The sequence below is a fragment of the Sceloporus occidentalis genome, unplaced genomic scaffold (genome assembly GCF_023333645.1).
Source record: "Sceloporus occidentalis isolate IW3139 unplaced genomic scaffold, rSceOcc1.0.p SCAF_4, whole genome shotgun sequence".
Taxonomy (NCBI): domain Eukaryota; kingdom Metazoa; phylum Chordata; class Lepidosauria; order Squamata; family Phrynosomatidae; genus Sceloporus; species Sceloporus occidentalis.
This window is the reverse complement of record NW_028316984.1, coordinates 55,795,497-55,814,351: the sequence shown is the minus strand read 5'-3', so window position 1 is coordinate 55,814,351 and position 18,855 is coordinate 55,795,497. Positions and strand designations below refer to the sequence as shown.

At 39.4% G+C, this 18,855-nt stretch overlaps 1 protein-coding gene across 1 annotated transcript in view; it reads left to right on the top strand.

Annotated features, from left to right (window-relative positions):
* The window catches only part of LOC149313888 (rho GTPase-activating protein 15-like), a 522,566-nt gene that overhangs the window by 274,289 nt on the left and 229,422 nt on the right, over window positions 1–18,855 (top strand). The window lies entirely within an intron of this gene.

Genomic DNA, 18,855 nt, shown 5'->3' with positions numbered 1-18,855 from the left:
TAAGAAGCTGGTTGAGCTAATAAGCACTTATGCCAGGGAATCTTCCCTTCAGCCTAGCTCTTGGGCAAAAAAAATGAAAAGGAGAGTGTTTTGACTTTACTTCTGTTTACCCCAGAATACAGGAAACTTAACAAAATGGTGAGATATTTTCTAAAAGCACAGGAGGTAGCATAGCAATCACGAGGCATTGCATATAGGATATGTATATATATATGTATATGTATATGTATTTAAATTGTTTTCATTATTAACTATTCTCCTTTTTTTAAAAAAATGTATTATTTAATGCATACATTATATCTCCCAAATATTTCTCAGGCCTAGTAAATATCCAGATTTTGAAGGGGGATTCTGGTCTTGTCTTGGGAAGTGTTAAATAGCTATTTTTGTCAAAACTGTCTCATTCAACGTAATTGTTTCAGTCCTTAGTTTAATCAATGACTTTAGTAAACAAGTGTTCTATGGTTGTCTGAAATTGCTGTTTCTTCCGCAATCATTGTTACTAGAGTAGCAAAACGCATTGAAACAAGTTTGCCATTGTAAGTCACACCATGTATACCATGAACAATTCTTCATCATGAACATTTCTTGTATAACATGGAGCTGGGCTATTCTACAGAAGATACCATGGCACAAAAGCAACCATTTCTGATAATCATCACAGGAGATGATTGGATCTACAAACTATGGCGCGATTCAGACCAGCACTTTGCACCGGCCTGGCCACGTACTAGGGTTGCCCGGTGGTGGAGCGTCCGCACGCCCCACAACCCTAGTACATGGCGGCGCTGAAATCATGGCAGCCTCCCATCTACACGGGGCCCGCCATGATTACGTCATGCATGCACCACATCCAAATGGCGCTGCATGTGCGTGACGTCTCTGCGCCACCCCAGGCCACTTATGGCAGCCTGGCTGCAGCGTGAGAAGGAGCTTCGAAACGGAGCTCCTTCTGGGTGCACGCCTCGTTCCCACAGTCACAAAATGGCTGTGGGAACGATGCCAGGGAGAAAGAGCCCCTTTTCTGTTCCAAATGTTGCAAGAATGAACACAAAGGATGGCCCCTTTCTCCCATGACTGCGGTTCCCTGGAAGTCCAGGGGCATGAAGCCCCAAGGACACCCCTTTTCCGTACCATGGAGAAGTGGCATTTTGCCACTTTTCCGTACCATGGAGAAGTGGCATTTTGCCACTTCTCCGTGGTCTGGAAAAACTCCAGATTGGGGCTGCATGGCTGCCAGTGAGGCTGCCCTGCCCCCAACCCGGAGCTAAAAGGGGCAGGTGCAGGCTGCCCCAAAGGGATGGTATGTACCATGCCTATATTAGATATCCCTTTGTCTATTCCAGGTGTAGAGCTACATGAAGCTTTTTAATGTACAGGTGGCCTTCCATATCCATGGATTCTGCTTCCACAGATTCAGTCATCCACACCTTGTTAATATTCCTATCTATCTATCTATCTATCTATCTATCTGAATATATATATATACCTTGATTCTGCCATTTTATATAATGTGCACTGTTTTACTACGCTGTTGTATTTAATGGGACTTTAGCATCCACAGATTTTGGTATCCACCAGGGGTCTTGGAACCAAACCCCAGTGAATACCAAGGGCCCACTGTATATAAATATCTTTAGACAAAGCTCATTATCTGGAATTTTGCGTGAATAAAAAATGACAGGATCATTGCACTTCATTGACTGCATAAGGACAGGATGAGTGCAGTGTCATGGGACATCATGTGATAATCATCGTGCAATAAGAACTCGAGCGTCCCTATTCTCTCCCAACCTTTTCCCCCCTCTGATAATCTCCTCACTCTATGGTATGTATACCATTTTCCTCATAAATGTATACCATGTATTTCCAGTGAATAAAAAGTGTCGGGACCATTGCACTTCATTGATGGGATAAGGATGGGATGAGTGCAACGTTGTGGGACGTCATGTAATAATCTTCACATAATTGAATGATAAGGATGGAAGTGCCCAGATTCTCTCCTACCCTTTTCCCCTGTCTGATAATCTCCTGAGATGTGACAGTGCCACATATGTGGATTAGAAAGTGTATGTATATCTTCCATTTCCTGACTTTCTTGATGATTTTTTGCACATGTATCGGTACATGTCTGTTAAAGCTAGGCAAACATGAGATATGTGTTGAACCAAAAGGGAGGTGTTGAGGAAAGGATTGTAGCCATGGTTTGGGTTTTTTAAAAAAATAAAAATAAACTACAACTGTTTGAGATGGATAATGCTTCAAGTTCTTTTTCTGGTTCAAATTCTTTTGTTCTGTTTTTGTACATAGAAGAAAAAAAACAGCTACCACTCACCTTTAATCATCACATTATTATTTAATTATCATTAGTACATATGTATAATTGTTTATACTACAGCAAAATGAGGGTAATTTTACACTGCCTACTATGTTTAAGACTGAGTGAAGTGATAACTGAAGCAAACTAGAGTAAATTAAAGAATATCAATCAGAAACCTTCACCATAGATTGCTATCTGGTTTCTTCTTCCCTGTGCTGTAACCACCTCTCATCTTTGACTTTGAAGCCCAACGGTTTAAACTGGGTTCTTGTTTCAGTTGCTTAATCCCCTTTCATAAATCGTGTTCAAGTGCTGGAATAATTTGCACATCATTTAAGAATATTTACTTTGAAACATTCACCTCAAGCCTTTTTTGTATATCCTTTCTCTCTAAAGATTTGTAGTATTTGTTTTGTTCTCTGAGGTATAAAAGACCTGGGTAAACTTTATTCCTGTTGTTTCAAGATTAGTGAAATAAAATGCATATTTATTCAACTGGGAGCGAAAGAAGCTTTAGTAAAGACGATCATACATATAACCCAAGGGAATGATATAATACAAACTGCCTGCCTTAAAATCTCTTTAGACTTGTTCAAAACTGTATTGAATGACTTAAGTTCAAAAAAAAAAAAAAAATAAAGGACCCACAAATGCATTCTCTATAAACATTTTTATCTTTGTTGTGAAGGAGAGAACTGTATATTTTGGTTAATAAAAATGAACTCAATATTGGTGAAATGTGTATAGCAAACTATATAAAGGGATGTTGCAAACAGTCTTTGGATCCACTGAACTGAAATATTAATCAGTTGCTAGAGCTGCTTTTGTACAATGTCGCAGGCTTAAATGTCTATTAAAATTATTTAGTTACAGCTGTACTCTTGCAAAGGGACATTTGGAAACAGTTTTTATGCTTTCAACAAACCACCTTTATGCTTTCTGAACTTAAGTTCTGTGCCATCTTCTGTTGTATGGTGTGGAAAACTATATCAGCATGAAAAAGTACGAACAGCTATTCTTTTACATCTTTAAGAACTAAAGCTTGTGCACACACATGAATAATAATTGTATTAATTTACAATATAGTTTAATATTAGAAAAACCTGACATTAATCACATGTGCATGCTTCCACTCTGATCCATTGTGTCCCCCTTTGTGGAAATCTGTCTTCTAATGACCTTTGAGCAATTGCCTATATTTTTATTTAAGTTACTCCACCAAGCCCTGCAACCCAATTTGGACTGGTGAGGGTCAGGTTCAAGTCCCTGCTCACCCATGGCACTCATTGAGGGACCTTGAACCAATCACTTCCCTTTGGGATGAACAAATATTTCTCTAAATGCCACCTGCATTGTATATCTGCCTTTATTTTGTATCATGTGGTGAAGTCTTTATTTTGTATTGTGTGTTTTTTCCACCCGCCTGTTAGCAATATGTATGTATCTCAGTATGTTCATTACCTAATGCATTTTAAACAATTTTCAGAGGACATATTTTTCATGAGAAACAGCATTGTGTAGTGGTTTGAGCATTGGAATCCCAGATTGACTATGTAAGCCCATTGTGTGATCCTAGGTAAGTTACAGTCTCTCAGCCTTGGAGGATGGCAGTGACAAACCCTCTCTGAAAAAACTTGCCATGTAAACCTCATGATAAGTTTGCCTGAGAGTCACCATAAGTCAGAAACAACTTGAAGGCACACAGTAAGAACAACAAAATATTTTTACCATGTAAAAGTGCAGGCAGATAAATTAGTAGCACTTTGGTGAGAAGGTAACAGCATTTTGTGCAGTCATGCTTGCCACATGAACATGGAATCATCTTTGACAATCTTTTCTCTTCAGCTTAGCAACAGAGATGAGCATCACCCCCTACCGTTGAACATGACTAGACAATCTTGTCAATGAAAAACCTTTACCTTTTTATTGTTTATCTTTGGATATATAAAGGGGTTTCTGCAATGTTCGGTTTGATTTTTGAGTACCATCTTTTACCAGTCACAATGAAAGTCAGCTATGGCGGGCTACAGACTGCCGCTTTGCGGCGGTCTACCGCCACCGCCGCTTGCTCCGTGTGGGAGCCGTAGCAGTCACACTGCGCGGCTCCCGCACGGAGCAAAAAAGGAGCTCCAAAATGGAGCTCCTTCTTGCGGTGCCTCTGTGACGTCGCGAGGCGCCGCTGGCGCATTCGCAACGTCATAGGCGCCGCGACACGTCTGGACGCTATGCGTCTGATACGTAAAGATGGCGGCGCCCGTATGAACAGGGCGCCGCCATCTTGTACGTATTCTATACGTACTAGGGTTAGGGGGGTGCGGAAGCACCACCCCTTCCTAACCCTAGTACGTATAGAATACGTACTAAATGGCGGTGTGTAACCCGCCTATATGTATCTTTTCGATACACTGCCTGATCATTCAAGGTCAGAGTTCACATTATTCTTATGGTAATTTAATTCTGCAGATCCCACTTGGTCAACTTCACTTTTATTATTTTAAGGCAGTGCATCTTAAAACCATTAGCCTATTGGCATTAATCTTCCATTTCCATTCTGAACAAAGAGGCAACATGATTCTTACAACCTTCATAAAAATAAACAAGACTTCTAAATTGAATGTATAGAATTCTATTATTTTATTTATTTCTTCAACACTGTTCAGCCATGTTAGAGTAACATGGTTGAACTGGAAGCCTGTGTCATATTTTTAGCAATCTTACATATGTGCTTGCATGGGATTTTAGCCATTTCTTTCAACTGATGGCTTCCTTTATTACCATTGTCATTTCTCCCACTTCCAATTAGCCTTTTGTCATTATTAAAATGAGTGCTACTTCAAGTAGCACTCTCTACTTTTGTAGCCAGCAAAACTGAATCTCAGTTGTATTATATACAGAGGATTATCTCTCCATCCTCCTCCCCTAGCTATTTATAACTAATCCAGATGCTAGCCTCCTAGTAGTTTGGAAGTAATGTTGAGTGTGTGTTTGCATATGATTCTCTCTCTCTCTGTGTGTGTGTGTGTGTGAGAGAGAGAGAGAGAGAGAGAGAGAAAGTGGGCAGAGAAAAAGCAAAGGATGGTAAGAATGGGGTTAGGTTATAGAAATTTATTTTATTTCGAGTTAGGGAGTCTCTAGTTCAAGATTTCTGATTTAGAAAATGGGCATTTATTGGCTAGGCTTCCCCCCTTTTTTTTCATTCCTTGATGAGGCAATCATTTAAATGTTTATACCTTCCAGGTTGGCAGTTGCATTTCATTTAAATTATGACCTTCCAATCCAAAACATTTGAAGAGGAGCTTAACGGATGGAAGCACATTACTGTCTTTTGCATTGGGTGTATTAACACTTTAAAAATGAATGTGCTTCCCAGGGTCTCCTATTTGTTCCACCAGCTGCCTGCTGACGTGCCAGATAAACAGTTTTAAGGACAAGCATACTAAAGAAGTCTATAGAGTGAAGGCCACTTTTTTTAAAAAAAGGAAACACCAAACTTTTACTAGGCTGAAACATTCTGCTCATTCCATAGCTTCCCCTGCCCCATCTTCAAATGTAGTGTTGTGTATGATCCAGTGGAAACAATACGTTTGGGAAGATAGCATAATGCTTATTGTCAGCAGTCAAAATAAAGCCTTAGAAAGGATTCTGAATCATGATTAATCTGGGGAACTGGGCTGTAAACAAATAAACCAAGTATGAAAGGAGAGTAGGTAGCTGAAATGAATCGGCAAGCGGCAGCAGCCTGGAAAATGATCCACACAGGTTAGAATGGTTTACAAACAACACATGAGCTTAGGGCAAAATGTGGCTCATTAACCTCATAACAGTATTCCAGAAATAGGATGTAATAGCACTGCGTCACCCACTGTGGCTAAGGGCTTTGTAGTTCAACTGTTTTGTTCAAATTCTACAAAGCTCTGTAAAAATAATGTAGTCTAATTGTACATAAAATGAGGTTGCTAATATTACAAAAGTGTCACAAGAAGTTGATAGAGAAATCACAAACTCCTCAGCTTGGTCCCTTTCATACTACACATTTATTATTATTATGATTCCATTTTAACCACTATGGTTGAATCCTGTGGAATCCTTGGAGTTGGCATCTGATTAGAGGCACAAGAGGATTTGTCTGGCAAAGAATTCTCAATGCCTGTCTCTCAACTGCAGTGCTCAGGATTGCATCAGGCGGAACTGTGGCAGCTAAAGTGGAATCACAGCACTGTGACTGTGTTGTGTGAAAGGACCTCTTGTATTTTAGTTGAACTGGCAGATAACCAGGACTCTGCACAGGGGCTTATATCATTTTTCTGCTAGAAGCCGAACATGAAATGACACCCCAACCCAAATCTAGATGCATGGTAGACAGCAGCATCGTACAAGCACTTTCCTCTGTACCTGGCAACAGAAATACAACAATAGTAAAATAAATAGCCAACAATTAGATACCCTTTTTGACCTAAAGTCTGTGGTGATGGTCCCACTCTACCCAAAGGTAGAGTTAGTATTGATAATTTGTCTTTTTTCTCTTCTTCTTCTTCCTTCCTCCTGTAATCCCAACTAACACTTCTTTCTTTTTTTCCCCCTTCACACCATCTTTGGGAAATGAAAGCCCTTAGTGGTTTCTGTAGCATAGAACCTTGGTGTTTTTGTATGTTTTATTCTGTTAACTTACTCCACTAGTGGAGCAGATTTTATAGGCACAATGGAAATTTCTTCTTCTTCTTCTTATCCGTCACGGTGTTCCTCCAGTTCTGCTCCAGCAGGCCAAGGGACCCTAAGGATCATATTTTGGGGCAGGAGTACAATGGCTGCAGGCAAGTGGGAAACCCCTGTTGGACAGATGGAAGTTACCTTGTGTGACTCTGGATTTTTAACAATTATATTTTAAACAGAAATGCAGCAATCTTACTCTAAGTCCACATTCTGTCATCCTATTCTTCTTTATCCTTAAACTGGCCTTTGACTAAACAGTACATGAAGAAATTTAATATAGAGCAGTATCCTCCAAAAGTCCCTAAATGGAGAAGTGTCCTCTTTAAACAAGGAGTCACAGCCACTTTATACGTGAGAAATAATCATTGTGACATAACTACTATAATGTGATTGAGAACTATAGTAGAAGAGAAACATTTATCTCCTAAGAGAGAAATGAATAAATGCCATTTGAGTTGAGTCTTCTTTGAAATGACAACTGACCACTTACCTCATAATTGTTAGGCTTTGATCGATAGTAGTTATATGGAAACTTCTCTCTCTCTCTCAACAACCTAAAAACAGCTCTTGGGCAATGTACATTCAAAAGCACTGCCTCCTGATCACTAGTTTTGTTTATTCATTTGGAGCTTGAAAGATTTCTGGTACCAATAACTGATTTTTTTAAAAATTGTATTTATGCCATTTCCCCTTAACAACATTTTTCTTCCTTTCTTGGATTTCACACATGATCTGATGTTGTTCTTCTTGAAAACACTTTACTTAGACTTTGATGCTTAACTGCTTACCAAGTGTATGTTGTCATCAGGTGCAGTTTTCTGATAATAGAGCTTTCTTTCTTTCTTTCTTTCTTTCTTTCTTTCTTTCTTTCTTTCTTTCTTCTTTTTTGTAACTGTTCACTTTCTCTTTGCTACAGAGCTGTACTTACATGTTAGACCTCTTGAGGGAGAAAAGGAGGAGGGTTCAAAGACAAGATAAGCTTTGGATAAGCATCTGAGGTTTTCAGCACTTATCGGAGTGAAATCCAAATAATATGCACTTCCGAAGTGTCAGCAGAGTCTTGGTCCCAATTCAATCTGTTTGAATAATGGGAATAGTAGATTCAGTCTAGGAATGTTTGAAGAAGTTGATCTTTGTGAATTGTAATATGAACTGACCTGATCCTGGACTATGGTATAGATCAGAATTACCCTTTAGATTTTCTACATCTCTTTATTCAATGCAGGTCTTAAGTCAAATTTTTTTAAAATGTGTCAAGGTTTTTTTAATGTTAATTTAGGATAAAATATGTGCTGGAGCAATAACATTAAATATTTTCTATATATGATATCTCTAGATATCTCTTTATGTTATTCCTTTTTTAAAATGTGTTTTGCATTTTAACATGTTGTACCTTCCTCAAGCCTTGAGGAGTGGTGGAAAAGGAATCATCATCATCATCATCATCATCATCATCATCATGAGTGATATAGAAAGTGTGACTCACGGGTAACATGCAACTGCTTAGAGCTGTTAGACTTTGGTTTGCTGTTGTTGTTGTTGTTTGTTTGGATTTTTTTTATTTTAAAATAGTGTCCAAGAAGACTAAGGGCCAAAACAGACTTTTCTGCCAGAGTGCCACCTTTTCAGTGCTCCTGTCATGTGCGGTATATGATTGCTGTGCCGCTGTAGTGCCGCAATGCTGTCTGCTGTCTGGTCAGGTGGGCAGCATGATGCCTGCTTCAGGGTGGCGTCAGGACATGTGTCATCCATAGGCCACATGCCCATGCTTCTGGGAAGCCGGAGTACTGTGCCGGTCTGTACTGACCCTATAAGCAGCAAAATACAAGAAAAGCAATTAAAACATGGATACAATATTAATATCATTAAGCAATAAAGAATACCCACCAACTAAAACTTACATAATCAAACAGGTTGGTTTTAAAAACTAAAAAGATGTCCCAGTAAACTACCTTTGACAGTTGATGGAAGGACATCAGAACTAGCCTTGCTTTCCTTGAACAGGTGCTCCAAACCTGGAAGCAGGAATTGAGAAGGCCATCTCATTTGCTGTCAATGGTGCTTTAGATGGTGGTGAAACAGAAAGAAGAGAATCACATGGTAGACTGTAGTGTTAGGAATTAATCACAAAAGCCCTTTTCTTGCCTCAGTTGCATTAGAGAAAGAAACTAGATACATCCCGATAGGGAGATTTTCATAACACAATGTCTCTTCATTAACACTACTGAGGCTGTCAGTGGCATGGAGTCTCTTTTTCAGACTCTTCCTTAACCTCATCGCTCTGGCCACCATGTCTTACTCAACATGTATTTTATTTTGGTTGTTTATTTCTCTTTTTAACTGTTTTAGCCATTATGGCACTGTGATTTGGGAAGTGAAAAGAAAAGAAGGTGGAAAAGCAAAACCACCAGAAAACCAGCCTAGGGAAGGGAAACGGAGGACAGGAGGAGACACTGAGACCATATGACTTCCCAGTGCTGGATCTGCAGCTGGAGATGTTATTTCACAGCAAAGCTAATAGAATACATGCACAATTGGGACTTCTCTGTGAATAAAATTCATGGGACTTCTCTGTGAATAAAAAAGGGTGCCCAGAGATACAGCAACCATGTTTTGGAGATGATATCATGTGATAATTATTATCACATCTATTATTATCATGTCTATTATCCCCTCTGTTGTAAGCCGCCCGGATTCCCAGTGATTGGGCGGCATATAAATAAATCCTATTACTGTTATTATTATTATCCCCAAAGGCATTTTTTCTGCTTCAATTACAATGTAAGTAATTGTACTTGATCAGTTATATATAGCTTTAAAACTTATATGCACACTTTGGATTTCTCTTAGGAATGAACCAGTAGGTTTAAAAACATTACTACCAAGGGAACATGTTTCCTTGAGTCCTAGTTAACAACCCAGATGTATTATTTTGTACCAGATTATATATCTGAGCATTTCCCAAGGTAACTGAACTATGGTATGTGTCACCACAGTGAGATCTGACATCTCCAAGTACAGATAATAATAATAATAATAATAATAATAATAATAATAATAATAATGTTATTTATATACCGCTTTTCCAAATTAGATCAAAGTGGTATACAACAGCAAGTACAATACAAAGTCAAAATAAAACATAACAGGCCTCTCTCCCCCTCAAGATGGTGGTCGGAAGGAGGGCTTTTTCTTCGTTCAGGCAGGCAGTTGGAGCTAGCCTGCCTCTCTCCCCCCAAGATGGTGGCTGAAGGGAGGGCTTTTCTTCTTTCAGGCAGGCAGTTGGAGCTAGCCTGCCTCTCCCCCCCCCCCAAGATGGTGGCTGAAGGGAGGGCTTATTGTAAGGTAGCTCTATTGACATATTTTTGTCCATCAACAAAAGCTAGGCATCTAGATTCAGGGCAGAATCCATGGAAGAGTTTAGGGGATTATAATCCTATGTAAAATAGGCTGGATTTTTTTTTCCTTGATATATTTTAAATTGACCAGGGAAACCTGTTTTATTTGGATTAAGCCTTATTTTTCCACTTTTCTGCCATCCAGAAATAAGATGAGACACTGATTTAGAATTTGCCCAGTTACCTTGGGTATAGATGTAGAGAGACAGGACTGTGCGTCATGAACAACACTGGTAGAATCAAAGCCCAGAACTCTACATAATTTCTCTCAGTGCTTCCCAGTGTATACTAAATAATGTGGTGGTCTGAGCATTGGACTATGGAGATTATCACACCGAGTTTACCATGGTTAAAACACCAATAAAATGCTCCAGAAGTGCGAAGGTGTGAAGCATCACTGAACCATCCCCTCTCCTCACCCATCAGCAACGCGGAGCAGCCATTTCTTCATAATGGAAGTTCCCGTTATTGAAGAAATGGCTGCTGTGCAAACATTTTTGAGGACAGGAGAGGTGAGGGGATGCTTCAATAATGAATCAGAAGTACGACCAGGTATCACACCTTCGCGTTTTGCTGGCCTTTAAACCACAGTAATCCTCCCATGTGATAATCCCCTATGATTTTGGAGGCCAGGGTTTAATTTCCCGCTTGGCCATGGAAACCCATTGGGTGGACTTGGGCATTTCACACTCTGAGTTCTAGAAAACCCCAGGGTAGGGTTGTTTTAGGGTCACCATAAGTCAGTTTGAAGGCACAACAACTATGGTAGACAAAATAAAACCTTGAGGAATATCATATACAATGACCACACTGAGAAAAAGGAGTTAATCAATGTCACCTTTAATTACCTGTAATCACCTTTCTAAAAGGACCAGGACAACTGTCAAATGATGCCTCTAACAGCCTCAACAGACTGGAGGTAAGCACTGGCTTGGGGGTGTGACGTTTAGATGACACAAGCCCAAATGCTTCCCCCAAGTTGGCGTCAAATGCTTCCCCCAAGTTGGCACCCACCCAACCACATAGCAGGCAGCATTGCAGCGCGCTCAGGTTGGCTTGGCATCCAGACACTGCATGCTACCCAAGCACTGCAAAGCTGCTCCAGTGGTGGAAAGGGCGGCTTTTTCCACACTAAACAGGAGTGGTGTTTTGCCAATTCTTTTGGGGCTGGAAAAATGACAAATTGGGGCTGCAGTGTGGGGTTGCCATGGCCCTGATCCAGTGCTCAAAGGGGCAGTGTCATGCCGCCTCTTCGAGGCCATCTGTACCAGCACTAAGTCTCATCCTCAACAAATGGTTTCAAATTACATCAAAAGATGTGCAAAGATCCAGGAGGACCAATAGGGACACACATTTTCTGTCCACTTCATGGTATAGATCATCTACTAAAGGAACAAAGCATGCCATGGTGGTTTTTATATTGAACATGTGTATTTATCATGCTTTTTAATTTCTGTTATATTTTTAATGTAATTTTATATTGTTTTTAGATTATTTTAACGATTTTACATTTTATTGTAATATCTTTTAAAGCTGTGAGCTCCCTTAGTTCCCTTCAGGTAGAGAGACGGCATATAAATGAAATAAATAAAGCAGTCTTTATGACCCAGATAGAAATGGAGCTAGTTAATGCACCTCATTCAGTAAAATCAGAAACTGAGATGTCATCATCAATGTGAATACTTGGTATAATAATAAAATGTCAGAGACAAGCTAAATTTATCCAGTATGGTAAGGTTTAGGACATTTTGTTTTAAAAACAAAAATTAATCACAGCCTTTTTTATGAATTTTAGGCGCTTTCCAGACCACCCAAAAGGGCAGTCTGGAAAGCGCCCTCATTTGCTGTGCGGAGGAGCCTCAACGGCCAAACCACATGACTCCTCTGTGAAACAAAAAGAAGCCGCAAAAGCAGCTTCTTTTTGCAGTGCGGTAATGACGATGCAAGGCACCAATGGTGCACTTGCGGTGTCATTACAGCGCTGCTATGTGCGGACGCTAAGCGTCCGCTACGTCAAGATGGCAGCACCCATGTAGAATGGGCGCTGCCATTTTGTACGTGCTCAGCATGTACTAGGGTTGGGGATGTCTGGAAAGGACGCCCCTTCCTAACCCTAGTATGTGCTACACACGTACTATCGGCCCGTGTGGAACGGGCCATAGAATCACATCTTGTTGAAGAGAGCCTTTCACAATTACCTGTATCCAATTGGGCTGCATCTGCACTGCATAAATAATCCAGTTTGACACCACTTTAACTGCCATGGCTCAATGCTATGTAATACTGGGATTTGTAATGTTTTTGTAGTAACAGAGCTCTCCAACAGAGAAGAGCTCACAAATCTACAAAACCCGGGATTCCATAACACTGAGTCATGACAGTTAAAGCAGTATAACTGCACTAATTCTAAAGTGAAGATACAGCCTCAGACGGCTGATGGTTAAGGATTCAACAAGCCAAGGTGAAGGATCTACAGCATTTAGCTATTTGTTGATGGATATAATTGAAGAAGTATTTCTACCAGCTCTGAGACAAAAGCTTTTCTAAGTCCTAGTACTTGAGACACTCCCCAGTGAAAAGATTGAGCATCAGTAAAGATCTTCACTACATGCATGGCACAGTCATCCTCCATCATTCCTATCTCAGCAGTATTCTACTTGTTATAGTCCCTAAAATACTGTATGTTCTAAAGATATGCAAATAAATATAAATATATATCTGAGGATATGTCTGGAACAATGAAATTCCATATAGAATGCCCACTTATTTTCATTTGTTCATAGGCCAAAGACAAGCATTAAAATGAAACACACACATACTGCACACAAACTATTTCATGGGAGAAAATAACCTATAAGGTTACCGTGTCTTTATTGCAAACACACAAGAAGTATAATGACAGTATTGGAATTTTAGGCTATTAAGCCATCATTTTCCTGTTATTTAAATTCAGAACATGCAATCGTTGTCGATTTCACACCCTTTCCTTTCACAGATCTACTTGGTTGTTTTGGATACCTCCTGTAAAGAAAGCATCTGAATAGATTCAGGGTGATTTGTGTTTGATGCAATTACAACCTTTGGGTCCTTAAGTATATAGACATGTAATGACCAGACCTTGGTTTTCAGTGTGTCTCCTAGCCAATCACACCCATGTTTGTCTCTTTGCTTCCCTATTTTAACTTGCTGTCAGTATATTTGTTCAGTGATAAGTGTCACTCTGTCACTCTTCTCACATATTTCAGGGCTAATTAAGATAAATGCCGATTATGTGTCAGCATTGATTTGCTGCAAGAACTACGATTTGGCATCCTTAGTAGGGCATAGAAGGCTCTTACTTTGTGAGAAAGTAGCATCCTATATATGTTCTTTGAAGATCTAATGAATGTCAATAAGTTACAGGAAGCAGATAGTCATGGTCAAGAGGGAGACAAGGGATGGTCAATAAGCTGCTCCTGGCTTAGTAAGCTTTCCTTCTTGATCTTGGCATCAGAGTCCAGTTAGAATTACAGCAGATCCCATCACCCATGCAGGGACCTAGACAGGATTTTGAGAAGGGAGGGTCCAAAGTAAGTGCAACCATTATAATGGCGTTTGGGTGTGGTAGCGCAGCGGCACACACCATTGATTGTATCTAACGGAAGGGGGAGTCCCTCCCCCTTGGCTACATCCCTGACCCATGTTCTGGAGGTATGAGGGCAGCAAACTGAGCAGTTCTTTAAAATTCAAGCTGTAGCACAGAGATTATACATTGCCTATGGATTCCCTGTTCTAAGTCTGAAAATATAGCATGATTTTTAAAAAATGGAAGGGGGGAAATGCCTGATTAAGTCAGTATCATGATTATCATTTCTTCTTGCTGAGTTGGGCTGCAGCATTAGTTGTTTGCATTCTGTGAATTTTGTTGTTAAAGTAAAGGGCGTAAGAGACAGCAAATGTCGTTAGAGTCATTTAACAGTGTCTATTGGACACTGAAGCCAGACAGATAGGCAAGCAAGAGCTACTCAGGGAAAGTTCAAGTAATGTCCAAGAAGGGATTCAAAAACTCTTCAAGCAGCCCAGTGTAGACCTGGTGAAGGGAGATATAGATGGAAACATATTGGCTACTTACTTCACCTGACTGGCCAGAGGGAAAGCTGTAACACACATACACAGACATATATATCAATGTCAGTTTTGATTTATTTAATTCTTAAAAGCAAGAAGGAAGATCTGGAAAAGTTTTCTCCTAGCTGGGTGAGGTTATGAAAGTACTTGGACATTTTGTGGTGGTTTTTCACATTTGATTACTTTTTCATGAAAATTTTATTAGTGCAAATATATGCAAACAGATGGTTCTTTGTACAATATGCAATCTTTTTTTTTAACAAAAATCTATTTAATTTAAAAGGAAAAAACAAAAAGTTGCTGTCATTTCACTCTCATTACAGCACAAACAATTCACAGTGTTGGGCAATTTTTGCAGTGGGGTGTCTCAGAATGTCTAGATGCCCTTGTTTATCAAGAATGAGAACACTAATGCACAAAATTAAAACACATGTGCATAATTCTGCACTGTTGTTATGTACCTTCAAGTTGTTTCTAATTTATGGCAACCTTAAGGTGAACCAATCACAGGGTTTTCTGAATCTGAAAGTGTGTGACTCACCCAAGGTCACCCAATGGGTTTCCAACCAAACCCTGTTCTCCAGTCATCGTCCAGTGCTGAAACTACTACACTACACTGCTGCGATTTAAGCCAGCTCATTTGGGTCATTTAAAAACTTTTCTTGAAAAGCACTTCATTAACTCTTAATGGGGCTGCTCCAAAGCAAATGCTCTGTGCTTGCAGGGCTGTTAAACTTATATTGTTTCAGCATCCTAACCTCTTACACGACACGTGTTCATATTTTATAGGAGCTCTTCTTTTCGGATGCATTGTGTGCTATAATTTTGGACCATCATAATGAACTGATAGGCACTGCTCTAATGTATTTCAGTTAGGAAAGCAGCACTTGAAAGAAATTGGTTTTGCTATACACATGATGTGAAACAATCAATAGTGCTTTAGTCTGACAAGCACTGTCAATATCCATTGTCACAGTTCAGAAAGTCATTAATGGATAGTTCTTCAAAGACCAATGCTCTCAACACATGTCCAAAGTACTGAGATAACATTGTACCGGGCAGGAATTAATCACAGGTAGTAAACCCCTGGGATTTAGGGTAAGTGCTTTGTAAACTGGGAAATAGAAGTTCTTTGGAATCAACATATATTAATACCTTATTGGTGGAACATGAAAGAACATACAAGGAACCATTGTCATATAGCACAATTACATTCAGCCGGTGCTTTAATTTAATTTTGTGACAAAAGCATGTAGAAATTATAGGTAAGCCAGTATCATTTACCCCATTCACTGGCTGCATTCTGGAAGGTGGCTGGACCCCACTGGATGGTTTCAGTATTTGGCCACAACTTCTGTTAACATCCAAATACATACAGTCAGCCCTCCATATCCACAGATTTTATATCCATGGATTCAACCATCCATGGATTGAAAATATTCCAAAAATATATACATTCCAAAAAGCACATTTTGATTTTATTATTTTACATAAGGGACAGCATCATACTATGCCATTGTATTTGATGCAACTTCATCATCAATCGATTTGGGTATCCACAGAGGGTCCTGGAAACAAATCTTAGTGCATACCAAGGGCCCATTAGTTGCAGAATTCCACAGAAAGTGAGGAGGGAATCCATGTACCATTGTCCAGTCAGACTGGTCCAAGTTCTCTTGGCCAAACAGTAATGCTGTCCTGCTCCTTTGGGATCATGTCCTAGCCCCCAGTATATAGTTCCCCACAGTTCACACTAATTAGGCGCTATATATACTTAAGTCAACCTCATGTATAAGTTAAGGGCAGGTTTTGGAACCAAAATTATGGATTTTGATATGACCTGTGGATAAGCTGGAAGTAAAACTTAGGGGTATGTAACAAAGGATCTAAAGAATGAAGCAAAGGGAAACAATGGCAAATAACTTACAAAATTGCAGCAGGCATAACTGTTTGAGCTCACCCTAAAGGCTGGATGGATGCGAGAACAGGGAGGGGCCAGTGCTTCCAGGACAGATTACACTCTTACCTTTCAACAGAGAATGGTTTCCTTTTTATGAGTTAAAGTACATTACTTACAATGGCCCATGGATTAGTTGACTCCAGTTGCTTGGGTCATTTTTTAAACTAACATTTGTAGACTTATACATGAGTATATACAATAGCTATTTAACTATTTTCTCCGTTCATCACTATCCTCTCTATCAGTTTTGTAATTACTCATTCATGCATATGAGAAGAAAATAAGCAAAGATTAACACTGTGTGTTTGTATGTTTCATATATATCAAAATATGGAAATGCAGCTATTAAGTTAGGACTCTCAGCTGGGCATAAAATACTGAGAGAGCATCACAGTCTAAAGTAAACATTTTGAATGCCATGCACTTAAACGGGATATTTGAATGTTCTTTATTTAGAACCTGGTCAATATACATGTAAATATGTGCAGAGGTACAAATTCATACAAAATGAAACAAAACCATTAAAATGTGGTGGACAAGTAATATTTTCTATGTCATTTTCCTTTTTCAACATGCCATCATACTTGTATCCTCAGAAACCTTAATCTATTCCTTTTTATACAGTAAGGCTGAATGGCTTGGAATTTGTATATCACTGCCAAGGGTTGCTCCCATTTGAACTGAAATGTTCTAAAATAGAACATGAACAAAAGAGTGAGCCATTAATTGAATGCTAATCTCCGTATTCTATGATATATCATCCTAAGAATGCTACCACTAAAAATGTGGATTTTATTTTTTCATAAGTGATGTATTATTGTCCCATGCAGTGAATGTTCCAGTAAAAGTGTCCTTTTATATGTCCTTTGTGATTACTAGCTTGCAGAAGTATGTAGGGGGTCACTCCAGTGCTGTGGGAAAATGGAACAATCCTCTGTTCAAATCAGTAGTGAAATCAGAAGCAAAGTATGCTCTGATTATCATAGGCATGTGTTTAAATGTTGTTTTCCTTAATTGGATATTTTGTATTTATTTAAAATGAAGAATCTGGCACGTTTCTATCCCTAGGGAGCAGCAAATTGAAAAACCCTTTTTGTTTTATTTTGGTCTCTGCTGTCAGATATGTAATGTAAGACACAATATTCCTGAATTCTCTTCTTGTTAAGTAGGCTTCTTGAACTTGCTCCGGTTTCTGGGAGAGGGCACCTTTTAATGTATCATTTCATTTCTCTCATCCTAAAAAATGCTCTTATTGTTTTCTTTCCAAAGAAGTCATGTAATGTGTTTCTAATTTTGGGTCAGAACCTGTCATATCTTGGATAGGGTTTTTTTGGGGGGGAGGGGGTTGCTAGGGAAAAGGAAACAATTTTACACTCTTGGAATGCAATTTGGATCAGAGGTTATTACAAAGCCTTCAGGAGACCTCTACTGTGGTGCCCTGGGTCTTGCTTTCTTTATCAACATGAAATGAATTTATCCACTTGTGTAGATTATTCTCTCTTCTCCTTATGATATGATTATTAGGTTTTTAAAAAAATAATTCAGGGTATATACCTACACTGGAAACATGTAATACTCTCACATCACTTGATGGTCATGGCTTCTCTAAAAGAACCTTGGAAACTGTGCTCAAGTGATGTTTCTTTTTAGAGTTTTCTATTTCCTTTCCCAGGGATAGCCAGCATGGTGTAATGACTTGAGCATTGGAGTAAGACGCTGGAAAACAGGGTTCAAATCTCCAGTCAGTCATGAAAACCCATTGGTGGGTTGAATTCGACTGTTGAATTCACTGCTTATGACTTTGTAGGTAACAAACTGTTGGAAGTTTCCATCATTCATCGAGTCTGGTCTGTGATGTACTTAGACTGCAATCTGACAAGTTTTGTTTGTACAAGGGGTAGCTTACTCATTGCTTTGCAAAACAATGGCAAACTTCATTTCCAAGATCTCAGAGCTACGGTCTGCTATGGAGAAGGGATAAATGTTAAACCTATTTAAATACAGTTGGCCCTCCTTTTTCGCAGGGGATCTGTTCTGGGGAAAAAATCCCACAAAAACAGAGGCCTGTTCATATTCAAGCCCCATAGGCTTGAATGGGGGGCATGTGCCATTGCAGGGGCGACTGTATAGGCATATCTAACTGACAAAGAAGCTCCATTCTACACAATCTTGTCATGCCAATCCAGATTCTGCTTTTCATCCTTGTTCTCTGTCTAACTGGAAGGGTTTTTTTAGCATCATAGGCACTGGGAGAATGGCGAAGGAGGCCTGGAGAAACACAAGGCTTTCAATGGCAGGTTGCAGCAGTGAGCCTGTCATAAATAATGCAATAAAGCTTGACCTGAGATTTTGCTCTAATC